This window comes from Amblyraja radiata, chromosome 3 (genome assembly GCF_010909765.2).
Source record: "Amblyraja radiata isolate CabotCenter1 chromosome 3, sAmbRad1.1.pri, whole genome shotgun sequence".
NCBI lineage: Eukaryota > Metazoa > Chordata > Chondrichthyes > Rajiformes > Rajidae > Amblyraja > Amblyraja radiata.
Window position 1 is genome coordinate 90281355 of NC_045958.1, and position 10915 is coordinate 90292269.

Sequence of the window (10915 nt, forward strand, 5' to 3'; positions counted from 1 at the left end):
TATGGTGGGCCAAAGGGCCTGTTCCTGTGCTGTACTATGTTCTGTAAACGATGATAATGCCATAAATAACTGGGCATGTTTTTTATTTCCCTCCTGGCATCTAAACATTCCACAGGCATTAATAGAAGGAGGGAAAATCACCCTGGCGACTTATTATCCAATTTCTTCTAAAATGTCTGCACCGGTACACTGGGGAAGGAATTTCCTTAAATATCTAATGCATCAAAATAAGTAGTAAAACGTGAAATTATATTTCCTCCACCGATGTTCTGAGGAGAGAACATATTATGTAATGTTGCTGCCCTTCTGGGAAACATTTCTTTTCAAATCACACGGTATAATAAAATGAGATATACCTTATCTGCTATCTTTGGAAATGCTATAATCTCTCATTGATTGGATTATGGTTCAATGGTTCACTGGAGCTTTTATTGTCACCTGCGAAGTGCCATCGCAGTGAAATTCTTCTTTCATACAAATAGTCCCACAGAGTATTGCCCTACCCCCGATCCTCGATTATTAGCAGCTCTGCAGAAATAGTCTATTGAGCCCGCGTGCAAGAGACGCCATGTTTTGGTGCCATTTTCAAAGTCCACCCTCCAGTTCTTATGAGCGGTGGCTGTTCCAGGCCAGTCCCAGGCTGTTGTGGGCCTCCAGCCATCTGCTTCCTTGGACACCATGTCCCTCTCCTCGCCCGTCCACCTTTGTTCTCTGGGGCTGCCTCCCGCAGCCGACCATGACCCCGGTTCCTCTCCTACTGTCCCTGTGGATTGCAGAGATATGCTGCTCTATTCTCTGTTGATAGCAGGGATTGTAGTCTCTGATTGATTGATTAAAATGTTTTAGTGGATTCACATGCAACTTCAAATACCCTGGTGCCTTCTCTCACCAATTATTGTCAGAACCCGCCCAACAAAAAGATGTGTAGAGGAGTATCTTGTGGTCCGTCCATAACTCCCTGAAAGTTGCAATACACGTTTACCTCAAACAGGTACGTAGTCTGAAGAAGAATCTCGACCTGAAACGCCACCTATTCTTTATCGCCAGAGATGCTACCTGACCCGCTGAGCTACTCCAGCACTTTGTGTCTATCTTCGGTGTAAACCAGCACCTGCAGTTCCTTCCTACACAAGTTGAGTTTAGTTGAGTTTGGTTTTTGACACATGTACTGAGGTATAATGAAAAGCTTTTTCGTCGCTTGCTAACCAGTCAGCGGAAAGACGAAACATGATTACAATCGAGCCATCCACAGTGTACAAATGCATGATAAAGAGAATAACGTGAATAACATTTAGGGCTGGATAAAGCCAGTAAATTCCAATGAAAGATAGTCTGAGGGTCTCCAAAGAAGTAGATGGTAGCTCAGGACTGCTCCCGAGTTGGTGATAGGGTGGTTCAGTTGCCTGATAACAGCTGGGAAGAAACTGTCCCTGAATCTGGAGGTGTGTGTTTTCACACTTCTGTACCTCGTGCCTGATGGGAGAAGGGAGAAGGGAGAAGAGGGAGCGGCCGGGGTGAGACTCCTTCGCTACCTTTGGAAATGTTATAATCTTCCTTTGATTGGATTATGCTGCACCGCTCTCTGTTGATAGGAGGGATTGTTATTTTTGAGTTGCTGATTAATTGAAATGTTCTGGGGGAGGGGGGGGGGGGGGATTCACAGGCAATTTAAACATTCCCTGGTGCCTTTTCTCACAAATTATTTTCCCAGCAAAAGGAAATTACAGAGGGATCTTGGGGTGTCAAATCCTGAAAGTGCCAACACAAGCAGAAAGCGTGGTAAAGAAGGCATATGGTATGCTTGCTTTCGTTGCTCATAGAGTATTAGCGTCAGGAAGTCATGATGCAGCTTTACAGGACATTGATCAGGCTGCATTTGGAGTATTGCCTGCAGTTGTGGTCACCACAACACAAAGAAGACGGGGAAGCTTTGGGAAGAGTGGCGTTGAGGTTTACCAGAATGTTGCCTGGATTAGGGGATATCTGCTACAGGGAGAGGTAGGCCAGACTTGGATTATCTTCTCTGGAATGCTGGAGGTTGCGGAGAGACCTTCTTCTTCTTATCAAGCCCATACATAAGATTAGAAGTTGCTCAGCCAGAGCTGAACACATTTCTCGGCACCTGTATACAATGGTGTCTGTCTCACGCTTCTTGTGCTTCTTGTGCGTGGCGGTGGAAAGATTGGTGGAAACAGGGCCGCGACGTGAACGTATATAAAATTACAAAACCAGCAATCATTCCGTACACTGGTTCTATCCTACACACTAGGGACAATTTACAGAAGCCAATTAACCTACATACCTACACATCTTAATGTGGGAGGAAACCAGAGCACCAGGGTTAAACCCACGTGGCCAGAGGGAGAACGTATAAACTCCATAGAGACAGGATGAAACCCAGGTCTCTGGTGCTGTGAGGCAGCAGCTCTACCATTGCGCCACTGTGCCACTCTGAGCTCAGGTCCTCAGAACAGATAAATAATGGGAAGATTGGCTTGGCAAAGGTCTAGAATTAGCAGACCTCATTTCACCAGGAAAATCCTTCAACTCAGTCGAGACCACTCTCTTCCATCATCAAATTCGACTGAGTTTATGTAATTATAAAAACATCCAGCCCAGCATAGCTGGTGAAGTAATTGAGAAATGCATCCTTAGTTACCAGTGCATTGCACCTACGCAACTGTGGACTAGCATTCGTACTCACCTCTGATACGGTCAATTTGGATCGATTGTCAAGAGGTGAATAAAACTGGCAGCTGATCCCTGTCCATGTTGGCAACTAAAGACTATTTTATCTCTCAATTTAAAAAGACCAGAAACAATTGCCAGCAGCAAGATTTGAATTTTTCAACTTAGTTTTAGCTTTTAGAGATACAGTGTGAAACAGGCCCTTCAGCCCATTGAGTCCACTCTGGCAATCTATTGCCAATGCACTAGTTCATATCCTACACACTTGGGGCAATTTACAGAAGGCAACTAGCCTAAAAACCTGCACATCTTTGGAATGTGGGAGGAAACCGGAGCACCCGGAGAAAACCCACAAGGAGAACGTACAAACTCCATACAGACAGCACCCATGGTCAGGATCAGGCCTGGGTGTCTGGTGCTGTGAGGCAGTAACTCTACCGCTGCTCCACTGTGCCGCACCAATTTAAACTGCAAAAATTCAAAATGCCCACCCCAAGCAAGCTTTCCTGTAAAGCTCAGAACTGTGCCCTCATGCGCTCTGGTTGAGCTGCTGCTCACAGCAGCAGAGACCTGGGTTCAATCCTAATGTCGGGTGTTGTCTATGTGGAGTTTGCACTGTCTCCCTGTGACTGTGTGGGGTTCCTCTGGGTGCTCCGGTTTCCTGCTACATCCCAAAGAAGAGGATTTTGTAGGTGAATTGGCCCTCTGTAAATTGCCCGCTAGTGTGTAGGGAGTGGATGCAAGATTGGGGTAACATAGAACTAGTGATCGATGGTTGGCATGGATAAAGGGCTTGTGGGATAAAGGGTTTGTTTAATCCAATAATATTGGTTATTCATTTATTGAATTTTCTTTTTGTTACTATATATCATCCAGATGTATTGTGTTTATAGTCTTCATAAGCTACTGTGAATAGGAATTTCATTGTTCTGTCGTTGGTAAATATGATTAGAGAATTGATTAGCAAGAAAGTGATCTTATAGAGGTGTAAAAGATCATGACAGGAATAGATCAGGTAAATGCACAGTCTTTTACCCAGAGAAAGGAAATCAAGAACCAGAGCACATAGGTTTAAGATGAGGTGTGAAAAACTGAATACAAACCTGAGGGGTAACTTTTTTACACAAAGGGTGGTAGGTATATGAAACAAGCTGATGGAGGAGGTAGTTGTGGCCGGGACTATTGCAACGTTTAGGAAGCATTTGGACAGGTACATGAATAGAACAGGTTTAGAAGGATATGGGGCAAGTGCAGGAAGATGGGACTAGTGTAGATGGGGCATGTCGGTTGCATGCGGGCACGTTGGGCTGAAGGGCCTGTTTCCCCATTGTGACTCTATGACTGTGAAACTCTTTGGGTTCTCCCAGAGTGATATCCAGTGCACACAGTTAAGGCTTTTAGTGAACTGTTTGAGAAACTCACCACTGCTCTACGAGGTGTTCTTTGTGTCCGTTCCCTCGTGAGCCTAATTAATAGGGAAACTGGGAGTCACGTGGAAGCCTGATTCCGGGTATAGGTTAAACACAAAATTCCCTCCAAATGTATGCATGAAGAATAAATGTTATTGTGCACATTGTCTCTGCTGTACAAAGGGTCCAGCCTTTAGTTTCCTTGCAAGTCATTTTAGAAAAAAAATCTTAGTTTCCTTACATGAAAATCATAAATGTAAAGCTTCTCAGAAGCTTTTCAGTACCGTATATACACCATCGTACTGTTTACTTCAGATTTCACACAGTCGAGTCTTCTTGACCTATCTGTCCTTGGGGGCTTTGACGGCAAGCTTTAGTGACAATTTATCTACCAAAGGATCCTCTGTACTTCATGATTAATTGAATGCCCTTCTTATCTTATTTGTGATAGTCACATTTTCTAATCATCTCCATGGTCTGGTCCATATCTAGGTAATCTATTCCAGCTTTTAAACTTTCTGTGATAGTTCTTCTATGATAGCCCTCAACACTGATGCCCTGCAAGGATGCATTCTCAGCCCCCTTCTATACTCCTGCTACACTCATGACTGTGCAGACAAATACCAATCCAATTCAATCAACATGACGGAACTGCAGATGCTGGTTTAAACTAAATATATAAACCAAAGATCCTAAACCAAAGACTTAGTCTGAAGAAGGGTCTTGACCTGAAACGTCACCCATTCCTACTCCCCAGAGATGCTGCCGGTCCCACTGAGTTCCTCCAGCATTTTGTGTCCCACTCAATGTACGTCTGTCAATTTACCGGGTCTCTGGCACTGTGAGGCAGCGACTCTATCACTGCACCACTGTGCCACTGTGGAGAACTCTGTACAGATCATATCTTCCTAGTTTACCTCATGCGAGTCACTGAAGGAATCATACACCAACTGTTCCATCAAATACCTTTGATGAGGTATCCCAATCCAAAATGTCTCCTAAAATAGACACAAAATGCTGGAGTAACTCAGCAGGACAGGCAGCTTCGCTGGATAGAAGGAATGGGTGATGTTTCGGGTCGAGACCCTTTTTCAGACCAAAATGTCTCCTGTCCATTTCCTCCACAGATGCTGCCTGACTCACAGAGTTCCTCCTGCCCTCTGTTTTTGCAGGTGGAAAGGCATGTAGTGATAGGAGTAGACAGACACAAAGTGTTGGAGTAACTCAGCAGGTCAGTCAGCATCTCTTGAGAAAAAAGGTGAGTGACCTTTTGGGTCAGATGCCTTCTTCAGACCTGATATGAATACTGTGATTCTGCATTCATAACAAGAGGATTTCAGTATAGGAGTAAAGAGTAAAGAGTAAAGTTGTATAGGGCTCTGGTGAAACCACATCTGGAGTATTGTGTACAGTTTTGGCCTCCTAATTTGAGGAAGGACATACTAGTGATTGAGGCAGTGCAGCGTAGGTTCACGAGATTGATCCCTGGGATGGCGGGACTGTCATATGAGGAAAGATTAAAAAGACTAGGCTTGTATTCACTGGAGTTTAGAAGGATGAGGGGATATCTTATAGAAACATATAAAATTATAAATGGACTGGACAAGCTAGATGCAGGAAAAATGTTCCCAATGTTGGGCGAGTCCAGAACCAGGGGCCACAGTCTTTGAATAAAGGGAAGGTCTTTTAAGACTGAGGTGAGAAAACTTTTCCCCAGAGAGTTGTGAATTTATGGAATTCCCTGCCACAGAGGGCAGTGGAGGCCAAATCACTGGATGGATTTAAGAGAGAGTTAGATAGAGCTCTAGGGGCTAGTGGAGTCAAGGGATATGGGGAGAAGGCAGGCATGGGTTATTGATAGGGGATGATCAGCCATGATCACAATGAATGGCGGTGCTGGCTCGAAGGGCCGAATGGCCTCTTCCTGCACCTATTTTCTATGTTTCTATGTAACAGGATGTAGATAGTTTCTTGAGCAGATTGTATTTATTTTGCACAATATTCCAGCACCTGTAATCTCTTGTGTCTCCCTTTAATCAGGTAAGTATCGAGCAAAATACTTGGCATGGCTACAATTGTGTTGATTTGAAATTGCTCCAGTATTTTACGTAGACCACACCAATCTATTTTGTTGCTAGACGCGAAGTGTTGGAGTAACTAAGCAGGTCAGGCATGGACTCGTTTGTAAAATAGTGCTGATGTGCGGTGATCGCTGGTCGGCATGGACTCGTTGGGCCGAACGGCCTGTTTCCGCGCTGCATCCATAAACTAAGATGAAACTATACTAAGCTAATCACTGTGTATCTATCTTCAGTATAAACCAGCGTCTGCAGTTCCTTCCTACACAATGTATTTAATTGCCTTTGTTTTGGCCTGTCATTCTCTTCAAACTGCTCCTGAAGAAATGGCAATGTTCCCGAAATCAACCCTGCCACAAGGCAATTCGAAGCAAATGCTTTTCATTAAACATTTTGCAGAATTATTTTGCAATATGGAATCTTTCCCAATCCATTTCTCGTGACATATCAGCATCTCATTGATTTTGATAAATTTTGTCAGACCAAATGACAAATTTCTATTTTACCCAAGTTGTTTTATTGAAGAATAATGTACCGACTCTGAGCTTGGCTCTCATTCCCATTCCGAGTAACACATGTCCCTGACCTCTTCAATTCAAATCTCATAATAAAATTTGACAGAAGTTTTTTTTGGTGCCCAAGACATATCCAATATGTATTGAAATGAAATTGGCTTTTCTCTCGCAAACTTCATTAATAATCTATGGACAACATGAGCCAACGGGAGTGATTTCATGTGCCAATAATTTACAGTGTTGCAGGGCGAGAACAGGGAACCTTGTGGGATTGCTGTATCGGGAGCCAGTGTTGGGCTCCATCTGTTCTATAACATTGCTGTCATTCTACGGTGACTTTACGACGTTATGAACGAACATTGCTTCGAGCAAAGACGGTGCAGGTACAAGAGGTTCACGGGCACAGTTGCTAGAGTTGTTGCCTCTCAGCGCCAGAGACCCTGACCTTGGGTACTGTCAGAGTGGAGTTTCCACGTTCCCCCTGTGACCACATGGGTTCCTTCCGGGTGTACCGGTTTCCTCCCACATCCCAAAGACGTGCAGGTTTGTAGAAGTTTTTTTCTTTGGCCACTGTAAAATTTCCCCTAGTGTGTAGGGAGTGGATAGGAAAGTGGGATATTGAAGGTCGGCATGGACTCGTTGGGCCGGGGGGGGGGGGGGGGGGGGGGGGGGGGGGGGGCTGTTAACATGCTGTGTCTCTAAACTAACAAAAAATCTGCTCAGCAATCAGTTTCCTCCCCCACTCCAAAGACGTACAGGTTTGTAGGTTGATTAGCTTGGTGTAATTGTAAATTGTCCTTAGGATAGTGTTAGCGTCCGGGATTGCTGGTCAGCGTAGACTTGGTGGGCCGAAGCACCTGTTTCTGCGCTGTATCTCTAAAGTAAAATAGACTAAATCAAAATTTTCGCATTTTGAGAAATAAAATGTCTGAGCAATTTATCTCTAATCAACGCTTTGATGGTGTCACACCTTGGAACTGTGAATTGAGAATGATCCCTGATGTCGTGCTGAGATGCCAGACAAAGTGTTGAATGTTGAAAGTTCAAGCAGAGATTCTCAGGAATCTCAAAGCCTTCAATCTGTTCGCACACTGTGGAGAATTCTCTGCAGGTTCCTTTCACTCTGTACTTGGTGTTATTTCCGGCAAAAACCTTGCAGTTAGATATACAGGTCCACCACTGATTTTCTGGCACCCTTGGTTCCAGAGCCTTTCTGGATTATCTGTTTTACTGGACGAACAGTGTTCATGGCTTTGGAGGGGCCGAGATACCGGCCCGTAAAGTTGACTGCGGAAGTCGGCTATGAGAACGGATCTGCTGGCTCCAGCCAGGCCAAAGTTCCAGAGCCCCGGCCGCAGGGGGGGGGGGGTGGGGGCAAATTTGACCCACCGATCAGCCGCTTCACCCGGCCTAGGCGCCACATTTTCGGGGATACTTCCAGGGGGGGTTTTGTCCAGATTAAGGGGGGGCGACCACCGGAAAATCAGTGGTGGACCTGGATACTGGAAGCCAATGGAGTTCTTGATCACCTGATCTTCAGCAGATAACAGCTGTGGTGAGTGGTTGTGCCATTCGAATGCTTATGAACAAAGGAGGCTGAAGAAAATGATGGGCATTGTCCGGTCCATTACGGGAACCGGCCTCTCCACCATTGAAGCGATCTACAAGAAAGCACTGCCTCAAGAAGGCATCTAAATCATGGGTGGCACTGTGGTGCAGCAGTAGGGTTGCTGCCTGACCGCGCCAGAGAACCGGGTTCGAATCTGACAATAGCTGCTGCCGGTATGGAGTTTGTACATTCTCCCTGTGATCACATGGGTTTTCTTCAGGTGACCCGGAGTGGGGCCGCCGAGAACAAAGAGGGCCAGCGAGAAGAAAGGAGGGACCTCATGCGGCGGCAGGCAGTAGATTGAAATGTTGGGTGAACTTTTGTAACTTTGTCGGCACCAGAAACGTGGCGTCTTTCGTTGTCCTGCCTTGGTGAGGTCCGCTGCATGATTTGACTGGGTTGTGTGCAAAACAACGCACTGTACTTAGGTACTTGTGACAATAAAGTATCATTGGATCATTGAATCACTGGGTGCTCTGGTTTCCTCCCACATTCCAAAGGCATGTCAGTAAATTGGCTTCTGTAAATTGTCCCTCGTGAGTACAATAGAAATAGTGTACAAATGATCATAGGTAGACCAAAATGCTGGAGAAACTCAGCGGGTGAGGCAGCATCTATGGTGAGAAGGAATAGGTGATGTTTCGGGTCGGGAACCTTATTCAGACTCAATGATCATGGTCGGCGCTGACCTGGTGGGCTGATGTACGTTTCAACACTGTATCTCTAAAACTAAAACTAAAGCTATCATCAAAGACCCATACCACCCTGACCGTGCCTCATTTCAGTGCTACCATCGGTAAGAAGGTACAAGCCTGAGAACTGGTATCTACAGGAATCGGGCAAGAACTATTGGGCAGCAGCTGGCAGAGCTGAAGCCTCACAGTGCCAGAGATCCAGGTTCAATCCTAACCTCGGATGCTGACTGTGTGGAGTTTGCACGTTCTCCCTGTGACCATGTGGTCATGAGTAATTAACTCATGAATAATTTTAAATCTAACACTAAAGTTTTTATAGGAATAGAGGGAAGATGTTCAGTACTGACATTGTGGACTGAAGGGCTTGTTCCTGTGCTGGAATGTTTTATGTTCCATAGATCTAACCCGAAACATTGTCTGTTCATTCCCTCCACAGATGCCACTGTGTTCTTCCAGCACTTTGTGCTTTGCTCAAGATTCCAGCATCTTCAGATTCCCGTCTTTTTCCGATATGGGAAAATGTTTAGCACAGATTAAAATGATTAGAAGTTGAAACTCAAATGATCTACTCCAGCTCCTAACTTTGTATCCTTCTATGTCTCTCGTTTTTGGTGAAAAGTCCAAGACGCTAAACATTAACTGTTTCTCCTTCAACAGTTGAATGTTTCCAACAATCTTTGCTTTGGTTTCAGATGTCGAGCAGGTGCATTTAAAAAAAAAAAAATGTTTTACCATTTGAGGGAACTTGCAGAGTTTTAATTGGCAACTATCTTTCCTACATTGCAGCAGCAAATACATCGTAAAGAATTCTCCATTGGGAGCGAAGGACTTTAAGGGTCCTTTTAGCTAAGGGTTAGGTTTAGGTTTATTATTACCATGTTTACAGGTGGAGTTAAAAGCTTTATTTTGTACTAGACTAAGTTTTTTGTACGAGACTACTAGACATACCATTTCAAGCAGAGTGCAGGCCACCAAATTCAAATGCAATTTTATACCATTTCAAGCAGAGTGCAGGCCACCAAATTCAAATGCAATTTCATACAATTTCTAGCAGAGTGCAGACCACCAAATTCAAATGCAATTTCATACCATTTGGTCTTTATACTCCTGGCCCCCCAGAAGGGGCGTTACCTTCATCGTGGTGATTGACAGGCAAGAGGACTAATCAGCTCATCTTAAGATTTTTTAAACATTCATAACTTTTTTATATTTCATCGATCGGAAAAATTGTCGGGGCTGCCTCAGTGGACTGTGAGTAAGATGGCCAAAAATCATAGTGATATATGGTAGCGTTCTTTCTAAAATCAATATACAGCGCAGACAGGAAGTGGTCAAGATGAGACCTTTAGTTATATAGATGCTATCCAATAAAATTACATAATACTATACATAGGCACTAACAAGTACAATAGGTAGTGTATTACAAAAGGCAGTACAATGAATTAGGTCATTTATTTAATAAAAATAAACTGTGATTATCTGTGTTGTTTATATAGTTAAGACTCAGTATCTTTCTCTGTAATGGGAAGATACAGTGCAGAATATAGTTCTCAGCATTGTAGCGCACCAGTTCCAGAGACAAAGTCCAATGTCCACAATTGAACAGTACCCTTGATGATGGTAGGACCATTCAGAAACCTGATAACGGAGAGGAAGAAGCTGTTCCTGAGTCTGGTGGTGCGCGGTTTCAAGCTTCTGTACCTTCTGCACGATGGGAGCAGGGAGATGAAGGAATGACCGTGGTGGGACAAGACTTTGATTGGTCTTTGTTCATGATGTTTACCTTTATAACGGACATGGAGGCATACAGTGGTGTTCCTGACTTTCACTCATTCTGGCACAGTGAGCAGAGATCGGCGTGATGTAGGGTTAATTGAGTTCAATCTCCTGTTAGGTGAGTTTGCCCTTGAAATGAAGAGCA